The sequence below is a fragment of the Rhinolophus ferrumequinum genome, chromosome 23, assembly GCF_004115265.2.
Source record: "Rhinolophus ferrumequinum isolate MPI-CBG mRhiFer1 chromosome 23, mRhiFer1_v1.p, whole genome shotgun sequence".
Lineage (NCBI taxonomy): Eukaryota > Metazoa > Chordata > Mammalia > Chiroptera > Rhinolophidae > Rhinolophus > Rhinolophus ferrumequinum.
In genome coordinates, this window is record NC_046306.1 from 12,099,940 (window position 1) to 12,114,901 (window position 14,962).

General features: G+C 39.5%; 1 protein-coding gene across 4 annotated transcripts in view; it reads left to right on the top strand.

The window, feature by feature from the left end:
* Positions 1–4,511: 4,511 nt before the first annotated feature.
* The window catches only part of NCOA5 (nuclear receptor coactivator 5), a 28,585-nt gene continuing 18,134 nt past the window's right edge, over positions 4,512–14,962 (top strand). For 2 of the 4 annotated variants that reach the window (XM_033094839.1, XM_033094838.1), the window contains exon 1: positions 4,513–4,678. The gene's annotated coding sequence lies outside the window, so the exon portion shown is untranslated. Of the gene's footprint in view, positions 4,679–14,962 lie in introns of all 4 variants that reach the window. The other 2 variants (XM_033094837.1, XM_033094840.1) reach the window with 2 other exon arrangements.

The following is a 14,962-nucleotide window of genomic DNA, read 5'->3' on the forward strand; positions in this document are numbered from 1 at the left end:
TTCTTATCCCCATTTTACAGATGAAGAACATGAGGCATGGGGAGGTTAAAGAACAAGCCAAAGTTTGCCCAGCTAGAAGTGGTGGAGTACAGTTGTGAACATAGGCCAATCTGATTCCACAGCCTGTGTTCTGATCCACCAAGACTTCATAAATGGTAAATTCCCCTAATAGAATTGAGCCAAGAAAGTTGGAGCGTCAGAGATCTGTTTACATGACGCACTGGGTAAATCCCCAGAGCAGCACAGGCACGTCCTGGGGTGGCGGGGAGGGGGTGTGAAATCTGTGAAGTTCAGCTGCAGGCCCATCTGCCCTCACTCTCAATGCCACTCTCCTCACCTCTCTCAGACAGTCCTATTGGCCAAGAACTCCCACCAAGACCAGCATAGAGAAGTGAAGAATTTCTTGGCCTTTATTAGGTCATGTGAACAGTTTGAGAATTGGAAATAAGAGACATTAATCCCTTTTCCTGGAAAAAATGCATTTATGCACATAATATTGCAGAGGGTTCTAATCAAAAGAAAATTACTGGCTGAAAAGGACACAGTACCACTTCTGTATATTCCTGCCAAAAATGTATAACCTGAATCGAACAATGAAGAAACATCAAACAAGCCCCAATAAGGGACAGTCTATAAAATAAATGGCCTGTACCACTCAGAAATGTCAAGGTCATGCAAGACAAAGAAGACTGAAAAACTACTGCAGATTAAAGGAGACCAAAGTGACTTGAAAACAAAAGGCAATATGTAACCCTAAACTGGACCCTGAACCAGAAAAACAAATGTTTCTTTTGCTCTAAAGAACATTAGTAGGACAATTGGTGAAATTCAAATAAGGCCTGTAGATTAGCTAATATAGAGATAATACAGAGATAGAAAGAGACAGAGAGAGAGAGAGAGAGAGAGAGAGAGAGAGAGAGAGAGAGAGAGAGAGAGATAAAGCAAAGAAAGTAAAATGCTCAACATTTGGGGGAAATGGGTGAAGGACATTCAGGAATTCTTTGTACTATTTTTTGCAACTTTTCTTTAAATCTGAAGTTATTTGAAAAATGTAAAGATATTTTTAAGAATCTTTAAGAGTGCTTCCTTATGTAGTAAAAGAGAATTGCACATAACCTGTAGCCTATCTCAGCTCTGCACATCTTTGCATCTGCAGAAAAAGGCTGGGAAGTGTTCTCATGAGACAAGTGGCAGAACAGGATGGAAAGAAGTTCCTAAACTGTGGAGTGCAATGCAGCCCAAGCATCAAGAGCCCAAGTCATTCACCTCGAGTGCTCTGTGACCGTGGGCAAATCATATAAGCGCTCTGTGCCTCAACTGATTCACTTGTAAAATGGACACAGTAATAGTATTTACCAAGGAGAATATCTATATGACATTAGGAAAAGGAAGGAATTCTTAAACAAGAGACAGAATGCTATAAATCATAAAGAAAAAGATTGAAACATGAATACATTAAAATTTAAAACTTCTGAATGACAAGACACCATTAACGAAGTAAAACAACTAACCAGAGAGAAGACCTCACTCTATTATCCAATAACCAGAATATGTAAACAATTTCTACGGATCAATAAGAAAAACATAAATAAACCCAATAGAAAAAAATGGTCTAGAAATATCAACAGGTAATTCATAAAGAAACCTGAATAGACTCTAAGAAAAGATGCTCAATGTCACCTAAATTCAGGAAAATTAAAACTAAAACAACAAAGATATCATTGCATACTTACAGTCATTAGTAAAAATAAATAAATGAATAAATATCCAAATTGACAAGGATACCTAGAAATGGTACTTATACATTGCTGGAAGGAGTATACATTAATACTCCTTTGCAGAACAATCTGGCTAAACCTCCTTAAGTTCAAGATGTGATATACTACAAAGTCAGCAGTTCCACTCCTAAGTGTGTATCCTAGAAAACTCTGGCATGTGTACCCAAGGAGATATGTACTAATATATTCAGTGCAGTACTCTTTGTAATAGGAAAAAAAAATCGAACTATTCCCTAGTACAGATACATAAACTGTGGCTGATTCATACAAGAAAATACTATACAGCAAGTAAAATGAATAAATTAGAGCCATAGTTCTCAAACTGAATGGTGCATCAGAGAATCACCAGGACAGCTTGGTAAAGGACAAATTGCTGGGTCCTACCCCTCGAGTTTCTGCTTCAATGGGTCTTGGGTGGGGCCAAACTTTTGCATTCCTAACAAGTTCTCAGGTGTTATTGATGCTGCTTACTGGTCCAGAGACCACACTTTAGAACCATTAAACTAGCTATATGTTTCAACATGGTTAAATATTGAAAACTTAATACAGTTAAAAAGATAAAAGCAAGTTGTGAAAGGATACATAAAGTATATCTAAATACTTTAAACTGTAGTATACAGATTGCGGAGATGATATAAATATAGATATAGATATATAGATATAACAAAATATACATGGGAATGTAGTTCAGGAGAGTGATTATCTCTGGGAAGGAAAGGGAAGAAGATGGGAGGAGCGCCTTAGTGGTGAGTATAAAGGTATGTATAATATTTTATGTACTTTAATATATGTTTAAAATGTGAAGGAATTTTTAAAGTTTATATATTACCGTGTTTCCCCAAAAATAAGAACTAGCTGGACAATCAGCTCTAATGCGTCTTTTGGAGCAAAAGTTAATATAAGACCCAGTCTTATTTTACTATAAGACCCAGTATAATATAATATAATATAATACCGGGTCTTATATTAATTTTTGCTCCAAAAGACGCATTAGAGCTGATTGTCTGGCTAGGTCTTATTTTCAGGGAAACAAGGTATATCTGTCTCATGGGGTTGTTGTGAAGAATAAGTGATCATGTGAAACTTCTGGATGGGTTAAGATAGCAAGATGAAATTGGGTCACAGAATCTCTGTCTCTGTGTGTCTAACCAAAAAATAATAATAATAAATTAAAAGATATCAAAAATTAAGACAATTAATTCAACCAAATGACAAAAAGGGTATAATTTTATGGCATTAGCAACAAATAGGGGGTAACCAAGGAAAGAAACAGAGGATTCTGAACTGAGTCAAGTGTGATTTTTAACCTGCCCCACAAAGGTATACCAGGAAAACAGATGAATCCACAAAATCCTGAAAATTCTCACATAAAGTGAATGAACAACCTGGAGGAAAGTAAAGAAAAAAATCTCTGGGAGTAGAAGTCCCTATCTGCCTCGAGGAGCTCTCTCAGCAGAGGTGGAAAAAACCACTCAGCTTCCATTTTTCCAGGTGCCATGATGAATTGTGATAAGGATTTGAAGGCCAAGTGTATCTTCCCATAGGCACTGGACACACTGTGCACAATAGAGTACATCCCTATTTCTTTCCTTCAAGTATTCACCTGTTTGCAATTACACACTTGAATTTGATTATTCACCTAATTCTATCTCTCTACTAGACAGCAGTCTCCAAGATAGCAGAGATGGATCTGCATTGGCTCAGGATAGTGCTTAGCAAGTAAGTCTAAAATAAATCATAGGGCTACCTAGTTGGTGTATGATAAACATTCCATTCAATGAGTGAGGAGTGAACGTATGAACGGATGGATGTCAAAGAAATCTGACTTCGTGTAGTGTTCAAATTCTACAGCCACCATTTTTACTTGGCACGCACAGCTCACAAAGAGAAAAACTAGACCCCATGGGGTCTGAGCCATTTATTTCCTAACTAATAAGAGAGACTACCTGATTCCTTTAGCACTAGCTATGGTAGTATATTTACAATTGTGTGAGCACATTCCATTCCCCGTGACAAATATATCCTGTAGGTTAAATTAACAAGACAACATTTTACATGCTTCACAGTCAACATTTACATTCTGGGAAATTTATTTTTGACATTGAATGTTCCAAGAAAAATAAATAAGAAGAACCTGTGACTATATCACCGAAGCCTTTTCCCTCTTGTCAGTGAAACTAATGGGGTACATACTACATAGCCTATTTAAATGTACATTTAAATAAAACATTTTCTCTACCTCTCTGCTCTCTTTGTTCCTTGTGATCGGAGGTTACAGGAATACATATACATACATACATACACACACACACACACACACATATATATACTCATATATAAAATATACATATATACTTATATTACATATACACACACACACACAAACACACACACAAACACACACACACACACACACACACACACTAAGAGTTTTCGGGTTTTGTTTTCATGCTAGACTAAATCGAAGTATTTTAGGGTTTAAATGATCTATTTTCACAGAGAGAAAGGAAGGCGCTCTGAAAATTAGAAGAAAGGCAAAGCCCTTTGGGGAGGGGAGACTCGGCCTTGGGACGCAACCCCAGCCGGAGACGCCGTTGCTAGGCAACCCCTCGCGTTCTCAACTGCCGCCGAGGAGCCACTTTCCCACCCTCATTGCTAAGGAGATCGACACCCCCAACTCAGCCCTGCCGTAAACCTGCGCGCTCTTACGACATTGCCGCGCCTGCCGCTGCGTGCGCGCCCTCTGCCCCCACTCTCCGCCCTGACCGCCATTGCCTCGTGCCCGCGCCGGTCGGTTGGTGGCGCCTTTGTCCTACGGCGGGCAGGTGGGCTGAGGCGGAGGCGGCGGCGGCGGCGGCACTGAGGCGACGAGCGGCCGGGAGCCCGCCGCGCTGGTAGCGGTGAGTGCCGGGAAGCGGTGGCCGTCCGCCGAGGCGCGGGTCTGACGGGCAGGCGGTTGAGGTGGACACGGGCCTGATGGGGACGCTGAGGCGGGAGGGCCCGCTCAACGCGCGACCGCGGCCGCGGCCTGGGCTGTCTCCGGGTGCGCGCGGGGCTGCGCATGCCCGGTGCGGGGCGCGGCCTCCTCCGGCTCCTGTCAGGCTCAGGCCCGGCCGTTCCGGGCGGCTGGTGGTGGGGTCAGGTCCCGCGGCGCCGCACCGCAGCCTCCTCTCTGCGCAAAGCGCCGACAGTAGCCCTCCAGGCTTCTCTGGAGGGGAGGGCTGCACACCCTGCGCCCCCTTCTCCAAATGATGAAGCCACTCGCCTGCGGGTTCCCAGCGCGTCGGTGGCGCAGTCGGGATTCGAACCCGGGTCGTGGCGGGCCGCCTCCCAGTGCCGTGCGGCGAACCGAGCGCGGTCCCCGATCGCCGCCGCCTCGCGGCCCCTCGAGGCGTCTCCTTGTCGTGTGACACCCTCACCCATTTTATAACGCGGACCCCGGGCCCAGAGAACGGGGGAAGAAGCTATGCCGAGGTTACCCCGGAAATTAGCGACAGAGCCCCCGCCCCCACCTGCTGGCTCTCTCCTGGGTCCTCATCCAAGACACTTTCCACTCCGGGACAACCGGCCAGGGGCTTTTTTTAGGACGGCGTTCCCCATATTCCAGGCTCTCGCGTTGCACCTTTAGTGTCTGAGTACCATCTGTACTGCTGTTTATTTACCAAATGTTAATTTTTTCCCTTTAAACGCTTTTTTTCCCCCTTTCTTACATATATTTGTTTAAGGTGGAAACGTAAATCACAAACCGTATCATGGAAGCCAGTTATTTTTCTAATGCTCCTAAAAAAATAAATACCTATTTATTAAAATAAACAGTGCGTCCTTGTTCCTCCTGAAATTATTGTGCATTGCACGCCTTGGGAACCGCTACCCTAGGAGTGTGGGGTTAATTGTCCTTCTGGCTTTCGCTCTGCACAGAGTTGTTCCCTGAGGCGTAGCAGAGTCTACGAAATGCCCCAGGATCTTCGGGGATAATTAAGATTATAAGCTTGCTCGTTGTAAACTGTTCTCGTTATTGACGTACAAATGATAGTCCCAAGTAACTGCAAGAACTGTCCGCTCAAGTGCACCCGCTGTGCCGCCTGAGTTTTCTCGTAGCGTTGTGGTGTGGTGTTATGAACCTGACAGTTCGTAAAAAGATGTTTCTGCAAACGCTGGTGGAGCAGTTTTGGGGTTTGACAACTCAAGATTTAATGTTTTCTGTATGATTCAGTCGCGGTGTGAAAACTAACTTTCATGTTGACTTTTTTCCAAACCAGTAAAGCCCAAACTGTGTATTGTGGGTATTGCAGATCACTTGGCTATTTGCTAACCTTAGTTTCTTCCTTCATTCCGGTTTCTTTGCCTTTCTTTTAGCTCATCTGTCACAGATATTCTTTGAAACCTCTGACAAAATCTTTTAACTTGAAATGTAGAAACAGTGATTCTCCTTACAGAATGTGCTGGAGAAACCATATTGCAAGTGGAAGGAATTTTTCTAGTTGCGGGTTGCTCAGTATCCCATGCCTCCTTGAACGCCACGTGTTTAAAGGAGGCATTGACAAATTAACTTATTTATGAGCTAATAGTCTAGTACGTTCTATTTGTAATCTGTTCATAAGCTGTTTTTATGTGTGAGAGAGCAGATTTACTTTAATTCATTGAAAGGTAACTGAAAAAGCTCAGGCCATTCAAGGGTTTTTTCCATCAACGGCTATATAAAAAAATGTATATTCTTTGGGATTACTTTGATATGAGCACCGTGTAGAATTTACATAAGGTTAAGGTAATTTGTCTTCACATTTCTCAACAGCAGTCCTGTGTAGAGGAGAAATGAGAATGTGTTTTACTCAAGAGTCAGTTGCAAAACTTCAACAAATGGAGCCTCATCTACCAGTGCTCGAAAGTTAAGAATAAACATCTTTTGGAAAGGCTTAAGGAGTCTAATGAGGAAAAGTGCCTGATGGCTTGAAACTTCATTTTAAATAACCATTGCAAGCCTTCTGTCTCTGTGGCCTGCAGATGGCAGTACCTTGTATGGCTTGTTACTACTGTGAGAATGAATTACTGAAATTTAGTTGTGCTTTTAAGAATAAAAAAAACATTTGGAGGAAACATATTTAATATCTTATTCCCTTGAGCAATTTTTTTTTATTCCCATGAAGAATGAAATGTCTAAACTCACTATTACGCTTAGTGGTAACGATAACATTTAACCAGCAGTGCATATGGTTTACAAATACCAACTCGTTTTCTCCTGGGTGTCATCTTGTGAGATAAAGTAGACTCGTGTTATCTTTTTTGCATGTGAGGAAATAATGGCTCAAAGAGGTTAGATTTCTTGCTCAAATCACATATGTAGTAGAGCGTATTCAAGACATTACTGAAGATCAAAGATTTCAACATCAAACAAAATTGGGACAGTCTGAGGGTAAAGCGGTGTCCTTATTCCAGAATTTATCAAAGGCTTTAACATGCTAAACGTGCAATGTAGATAGGAAAACAAGAGAGGAAAACATGGTGCATATCTCACTATGAACACTGAAATACCAGTGTTCCCCAAAGCCTACTACTCTTTCTGCTATATTGTTTCCGTTCTGTATCTTATGATTTACTAACGATTACTGTGTATCTTTGAGACAAGTGCTTTTAAAGCTTAGTTAGCTTTTTGTGTCAAGAGATTTGTCCTGTAAACTGCATACACATCTGTCTAGACTATTCCCCGTAAGCAGAGTTAAACTGTCAAGACGTTGACAGAGTCGACTGTCAAGAAGTTAAAAGGGCAGTGACCCTCTATGTTACTCTCGTTAATGATAGGCATTAATGAAAGGAACGGGGTGAGGCCACTGTCTGCAGGGAAATATGAAGTACACTGACAGCTAAATATATAATACCAGCATGCCTGCTGCTTTTTAAACGGTGGTTTTATTACCACCAGATATGAATATTTATAGGGATGGTCATTTTCATTCTTTATCCTATCACTAAAAAAATAAGAGCTAAATAGTCAAGTGGACCAATTACTTTTATGTTAAGAAAATAATTCCCCTCAAAGAATCAAAACTTTCCAGACCGTAAGACTCTTTTCCCTTTATTTCATGTTCAAAACCACATTATTGTTGACCTATATAAAGACCGACAACATTAGGCAAGGGTCAAGGCAACTTAAGTTGCATTAGAGAACAGTTAAAAAGCAGAGTGTCTTACCACTTTAGCTCTAAAATGTCTTGAGTGGGCCCCTGTTTTGGATGTGGAATGATTGAATTGCTGAAGGTTTGGTTGGCCCTGCAGCTAGTGGGCAAGCTTTGGAGAACTTTAAATCATAAGTAATTCAACTTTAAATGAGTATACTTAATTACGCCATTGGAGATTGAGATAGTAATAACATGTATGTAGAGATGATACAAGAAGTTTACTTTTAATCTCTTCAAAAATTATTTTTGATATCCAAAGAAAAAGTAGGGAAAACATGATTTCGTTCAGTTTTGAAATTTAAGATTATAAATGTGTAACTGAACCTTTTGCAGCCTTTGGGGAACTTACATTAGGATGGCATCAGTCACTGGAACAGCTTGTTGGAAATACAGATCCATGAATGCAGCTCCCTAACCCCCACTCCCAACTGACTGGTCTCTGGAGGTGGGGGCCCGGGAGTCTGCCTTGTAAAAGCCACCCCTGTGGTGTTTATGTACATTAAAGTTTGAGAACCCCTGATTTAGGACTTGAGAAAATGAGTTTTCACTGGAACTAGAGGTTGAAGCAGATTCTGGTACTAATCTGTTCACATCCCAGATTACTAATAGGAATTGACAACTGGTTTATGGTTGCATTTACTTAATGGATTCATTTTAATTAAGCAAGATGTTAATTTTATAAAATGTTTTTGGCTTCATAATTGGAACTAAAGATAATAGGAATAGTTAGAATATCTGTGGCGTTTTCAATGTTTTAATTCCTTCCATTCAGTAGGATGCTTTCACCTTCTTGAGAACAAAGAAAGCAGACCTACCAAGATTCCATGGTCTGCTTATTAAATTTAGATTTGCTTTTAATGGTGTGGATGTGAAATTATATTTGTGGCTCTTTTTCTCTTTTTGCATGTAGGTACAAAAACAAAATGCCTCAGAAGAAGCGGGAGTTGTAGCCCCTGCCAGCAAAATACTGACAGTTCTAGTTTGCAGAATTTAGAGAGAACTTAGTTGACAGTTTGCCCTTTATTAGCCAAAGAAGTGACTAACATGCTATCAAAAAGTGGCAAACTCAGTGGTTAATATGTTTCCTGCCATTTTAAACAAATGCATAATTGGAAAAAGAAATTTTTTCAGGATACTTTTTAAATGATCAAATGAAATTGAAGAGAACTGGTGCACTGCACACTCCTCCTGGTGGGGGGGACTGACCTTATAATTGAATATTATTACTACCTTCTGCACTATGGAAACTCGGGTTCATGATTCCATTTCCTTCAGAGGTAGCCAGGTGATTATGCTTTCTGTGTCATTTTCCGGGATTAAACTTTAACAGATTTTAGCCATTGTGATACTTTTTTGGTAACAGATTATGTTTATGAGTTACTTCCCCTTGAACACAGGAGTTTAGAGAGATTTCTGAATAGAAGACCTAAGTACATGTGATGTATACACTAAAGGGATAAATAGATTATAGAGTATCAGTTTCCAAATACCTGCCAAGAATCACCTCAGAAACTTGGTAAAATATAGATCCCTAGGCTTCATCCTCAGATTCTGAACGTTTGAGACAGGGCCTGGGAATCTGATTTTTTAACCATCTTAGGTGGTACTGGTATATCTTCATTAAAGGAATGTGATGTGAGAATAGAAAGAACATACATATAAATGACAGGGAAATGGGGCGTTGTTTATTAGGTGTAGAGGGTTAGTTTTGCAAGATGAAAAAGTTCTGCTGAAGGTCTGTGTCACAATGTGAATCTATTTAACACTACTGAATATGTTTAAAAATGATTAAGATGATAAATTGTGTGGTTTTTTTTTTTAACTACAATTAAATTTTCAAAAGAAAAAATAAGGAAGGGTGGTTGGTTGTCTGTTTCTTTCTGAACAGTGAGTTGAACTAATAGATTGCTGGCTATTCATTACTGGCCATCAGTTCATTTTATATCCCTTTACCGAAGGTAAAATCATAACCTTTTCATTACTTTCTCTTACCTGTTTTCTGCAGTGTCAAACCAGTGATCCTTAAAGAACGTTATAATGGGCAGTATTTTAAATGTCTTAGGTTTAAGTACTCCTTCCTCCCTTTTTGGGATAATATACATACGGTAAGCCTTCATTATTTGGCTTCACTGAGACTCTATTTATTGTAGATCAGTTCATAGCCAGGCCCTCTTGCCACCAATTCCTTCCTTTTCCATAGCAAAGATTTTTGCGATCTAGTCTAACTCAGGTTTGCATCTGTAGTTCCTCTCTTTTCCTGCTACTACCCTCCCATTCCCTGCATCCAACTTCCTTATAGTATTTCTAACTCACATCCTGCACACCATTCCTTTACTTCTGCACATGCTGGAATGACTTCTGTCTTTCTGGTAAACTACTCATCCTTGAGGACGCAGTTTAAATGTTCCTTTTAGGCCTTCCCTGCCTCCTCCACCTCCTCCCTGCCCCCTTTCTTCCCAGTCTCCTGTCTGGCCTGCTCCTCTCCACTGCCATACACACATGCTCGTAGTTAGGCCTTCATTATCTCTCCCATAATCCCACTTTAGATTATGTTGTGATTTTCTGTGTACATGTGCCTCTTTCCTTTATTAAACAGTGAACTCCTTTAAGGCAGAGACTTCAGCCTTGTTGTTGCCATATGTCTAAGGCTCAGTCCACAGTAGGCACACAAGCAAATGATGTACTGATTATAACAATCCTTTTCGAGTTCGTTGATTTAGTTCTCGAAGGATCTCCACTTGTACAATTTCACTGAAATTTTACCTGTTTTAAATAAACCTGTATTTTACATTTTTATAGCTCAGACTTTTTTACTAATTTAGATTAACTCAACCTTGTGAATCTAAATTAGTGAGGTTTTTTTTCTCTTAGCTGATATTCTCCTTGAATCAGCATAACTAACCCAGGTAGAATATTCATGTTATCAGGTTCAGATAAGTCAAGTGCCTTGACTAAATCCAATCCTCCCCTCTCCCCAAGTAGGACTAGAACTCATATTTGCTGATACCAGCCAAGTGCTTTTTCCTCAAAAGAAGTAAAAAGTGCAGGAAATAAAATTTTGATAAGAGAATTTTTGTCTGAAGACAAATGAATAGAATGTCAGTAGCAAAAGCCAGAAACATTTGAGGTGATAGAAATTGAAGTAGTAATTGAATAAGTAGGTCCTACCCTCTTGGGTGTCTGGGGCACTTGAGCCATCAGAGTGACTAGCGTAGAGTGGGCCTTTTCCAGGTTCCATCAGTATTTCATCAGGGAGTCCTAGCAAGTGTGTTTAAAATGGAAACTGTCTTTGCACTCCCTGTTGGAGGCAGCATAACACAATGTTTAAGCACTCTGGTGTCAGACAAACCTGGGTTAGAGTCCTAGCTCTGCCTCCTGATCATTGGGGGACCTCAGATAAGTCAATTTCTCAAAACCTCAAGGTTTCCTCCTTTGCAAAATAGAGATCATAACAGTACTTAACTCCAAGAGGTGTAGAAAGGATTGCATGAGAGAATGCACGGAAATGTTCTTAGTGCAGGCTCCGGGACAGAGGAAGCATTCTGTATATGTAAGCTCACTTTTTTCCCCATTTCTGTTCCCAGGAATAAGATCCTCATACAGTTAAAAATATAATAATTATTTTAAATAGAATGAAACATGATCAAATATGAGGGAATGCGTAGTCTTCAAAGTGAGCTTAAAGGTTAAAGCAGAGCATTCTCTTGTCCCTGACTAGTTACAGTATAACTTGTTACAGTGTCCCTGATGTCACAAGACCATCAAAGTCATCTTCATAAATAGAGTTTAAGTGAGAAGTCCTGTTCTTCTCCCCTCCCAATTGTGGCAGTTTGATGTGTGAGATCCACTGTCCTGTCAGGATGATTTTCCAAGTGTCGTCTTTATCATTAGTTATTTCCAACATAACACCTGATTGCTAGTTGTTTTTCAGCTAAGCCTTTTGGGGAGTTTTATTTCATTTGTAAGCACTTATTGAAATTGTACTGGCGTCTGGATTCTTTCAACAGCCAATGGTGATTCTGTCACTAAGTGCTGTGGCTCATACTGCCCTTGTTCAGAATAGTCCGCATTGTTTTCCATGGCGATCGCCTGGAGTATAAAAAATTGGTTTTCAGGTAAAGAGAGTTATTTTATGATGGTACAGTTAAAAAGATAGAAGAAAGTAGTTCTCGGTACTGTGAATGAAGCATTCATATTTATTTATAGCATTATCCAAGGACCATTGTGTGAACTTTGTTTGGCATATTAGTCTAAAGTAAAATTGTGGATTAGGCATTGTGTCTTTCTTTAGGAGTTCTGTACCCCATTCTTTTATGATTTAAGACAGCTCTGTCACTTCTTGTATAACATCATGTTTTCTAGATGATTTTCCGTTGGTTTTTTTCCTTTTATGTAAATCCCTTCAGTTGGTGCTGTTTTTCTTGTCTAAAAATCCTTATTTGAGAAATGCTTTTAACTGTTTTCAGAAGACCACTTGCAAATTATAGCTATTCGGGCCAAGGTTAGGCACCTCATGATGATGGTGATTTTGAATGGTATTCACACTGCTTGTACGACTAACAAAATATGGACGCGCCAACCAAGCTGAGATGGAAGAGACACTTAGAGACTGACTTTGTGCTGGGATGAAATATAGCAGGAGAAAGAAGTACCAGTTCTTCCTCTTCGATCCACAGGAGGCATTCCACCTCTCCTTGGAGACTCCCAAGTTGCCACTACCCTCTTGATTAAATTCTCCCTAATTATGGATCACCCGATGTTCAGAAAGTTCCTCAAATTGTCTTCCCATCTTTTATCCCTTCTCCTTTACATTAATATTGTTTCTATTTCCTTGGTGTGGATTATGTATCTCTGTAAGGATTTAGGAAGAAAATAATCTTACTCAACTAATTCATGCAAAAGCCCCCTTTACAAGTCCAAATATTTGTGTTTTTAAAGAGAAACTTGTTCAAATGACCCTCCAATTGATGTGTTTACAATTGATGTGATTGTGTGACAAAAAAATTGGGATGGGGCAAGGTTTTTTTCTTGACTCTAAATCTTTGCTATATTGTGATCAGCTCCCTGAAGTTATTTGTACTTGTGGTGGCTTCTCTATTCTTGTATCTCTGAACTCATAGGTTTTTTAAAAGTTCTGTGTGTACATATGTTAGGATTTTGTTGTTTATGGGGATTGGTGGTGATAACTGTTTTGTTTTCATAACTCACTGAAAACCCCCAAGCCCTGTCTTAATCTGAGCCGTCCTCTTGGATGGCAATGACTCTGTCAAAAATGTCCAGGTCTCATTTTCTCCATATCTCACCCATGATGGAGGTTTAAGGAACTCTTAAATAGGGGTGGATAAACAAACATTTGATGTACCACACTAAAAGTTTGCTAACCCCTAAACTTAAGAAAATGGTCTGAGAGTTCTCTTTTTTGCAGAAGACACATAAGTCACACCATCCAAATACTACAATTGTTCTGGACTACTCAATGAAAATAGATACTAAGAGGCAAATTACAATCAAAATGGTTTAAAGATATAATCTTGAATTTTTAAATAATCTTTCAAATAATTGCCAGGAAATTTCACCAACTTCAAAGTCAACTATTTACCTCCTTCATTCTAACTAGAAGCAGTTGTGATCCAAAGGTACATAATATATGACTACTTTGGTCTCCCCAGGCCTATGCGTAGGCCCTCACAGAACTGGATAGAATTAGACAGTGTAATAGTCCTTTTCATATGATGAGGGCAAATTATATAGCATTAGTAGAAATTTACTAATTCAAGTAATGCCATATGTTCTGTACTCTCAGCGAAATGTTAGCCAGGTCAAGTCAAGTGTTGAGATGAGTGTTCTTTATTCACAAGACCATATAATAATAAATGGAGTCCTGCTGGAAGATACGGTACTTATGTGAAAGAAATCTTTGCACTACCACCACCCCTAGCGTATTCCACAGATACTTGGAACAATGCTTGAATAATCAAGGACATCACAATTCTGTCTGAATCGTAGTCACCCTATATTAGAAAGCAGTACAAAGTAAGTGAGCAGATTAGGTCAGTAGGCCCTTCTAAACATGAATTGATATTCACAATTATATATAAAAGAACTAGATATTTCCTATAGGGCCTATCGTTATACAATACGTAATTCAGATGGTAGTGAACTTTAAGGGTTGTAAATTGTGAAAGTGCCATGTGCAGTAAGTACCAAAGCCATGGTCAGATATGACTTGCCAAGTCCCACATACAAACTATTTCCTGATTGTTTAAAAATAGAGGGATTATAGACTGTGTCTGCTTAATTGAAAAGGTAAGAGGCAACTTAAAATATGCTTCTTTGACTATTTAGGTTTATGTAACTTGCAGTTTTGTCAAAAGCCCTTCTTCTCCTAGGCATAATAGAGACTTCTGACTTAAAATGGAATTAAAGATCGTTATCACTTGAACAGGAACTCAAAAGTTGACAACGTAGCAGGGTAAAGTCTATACCAGACCTGTTAAGTTGTTTTGGTGGTGTTACTGTGGTCTTTCACATGATAGGACTCTGGTTGGAATTTTTTAAATACATAATTACTATTTTAAAGCACTCTAATTATGTGAGTGCTTAATACCATTTAATGTCATTAGATACAAGATCATTTGCTTAATACAGAACAAGGGGAACAAAACTGCACTGCAGCAGGAAGCAGTTTTATTTCTCTCAACTGAAATATGAAATTTTTAATGCATTTATGTATCTTTAAGTCATATAAAATGATCAGATGTCATCTTTGGGCATAGATGATCACATTTCTTTAGATACTTCAATTCTTATTTGTACAGGGTGTCTTTGTATTCACTGCAGTTTTTACAAAGCTGGTTTGTTTTGTCTTCAGCAAGCACGCTTTAACTTCACAAATTGGCTTTTCTGTAAGTTTTGTACGGTTCCACTGTTCTGCCTTACCTAGTTGTGTATGCCAGGCTTCTCTAATGAAAACTTCTTATGAGGAGTGCTTTTATTACCCAATCCTACTAT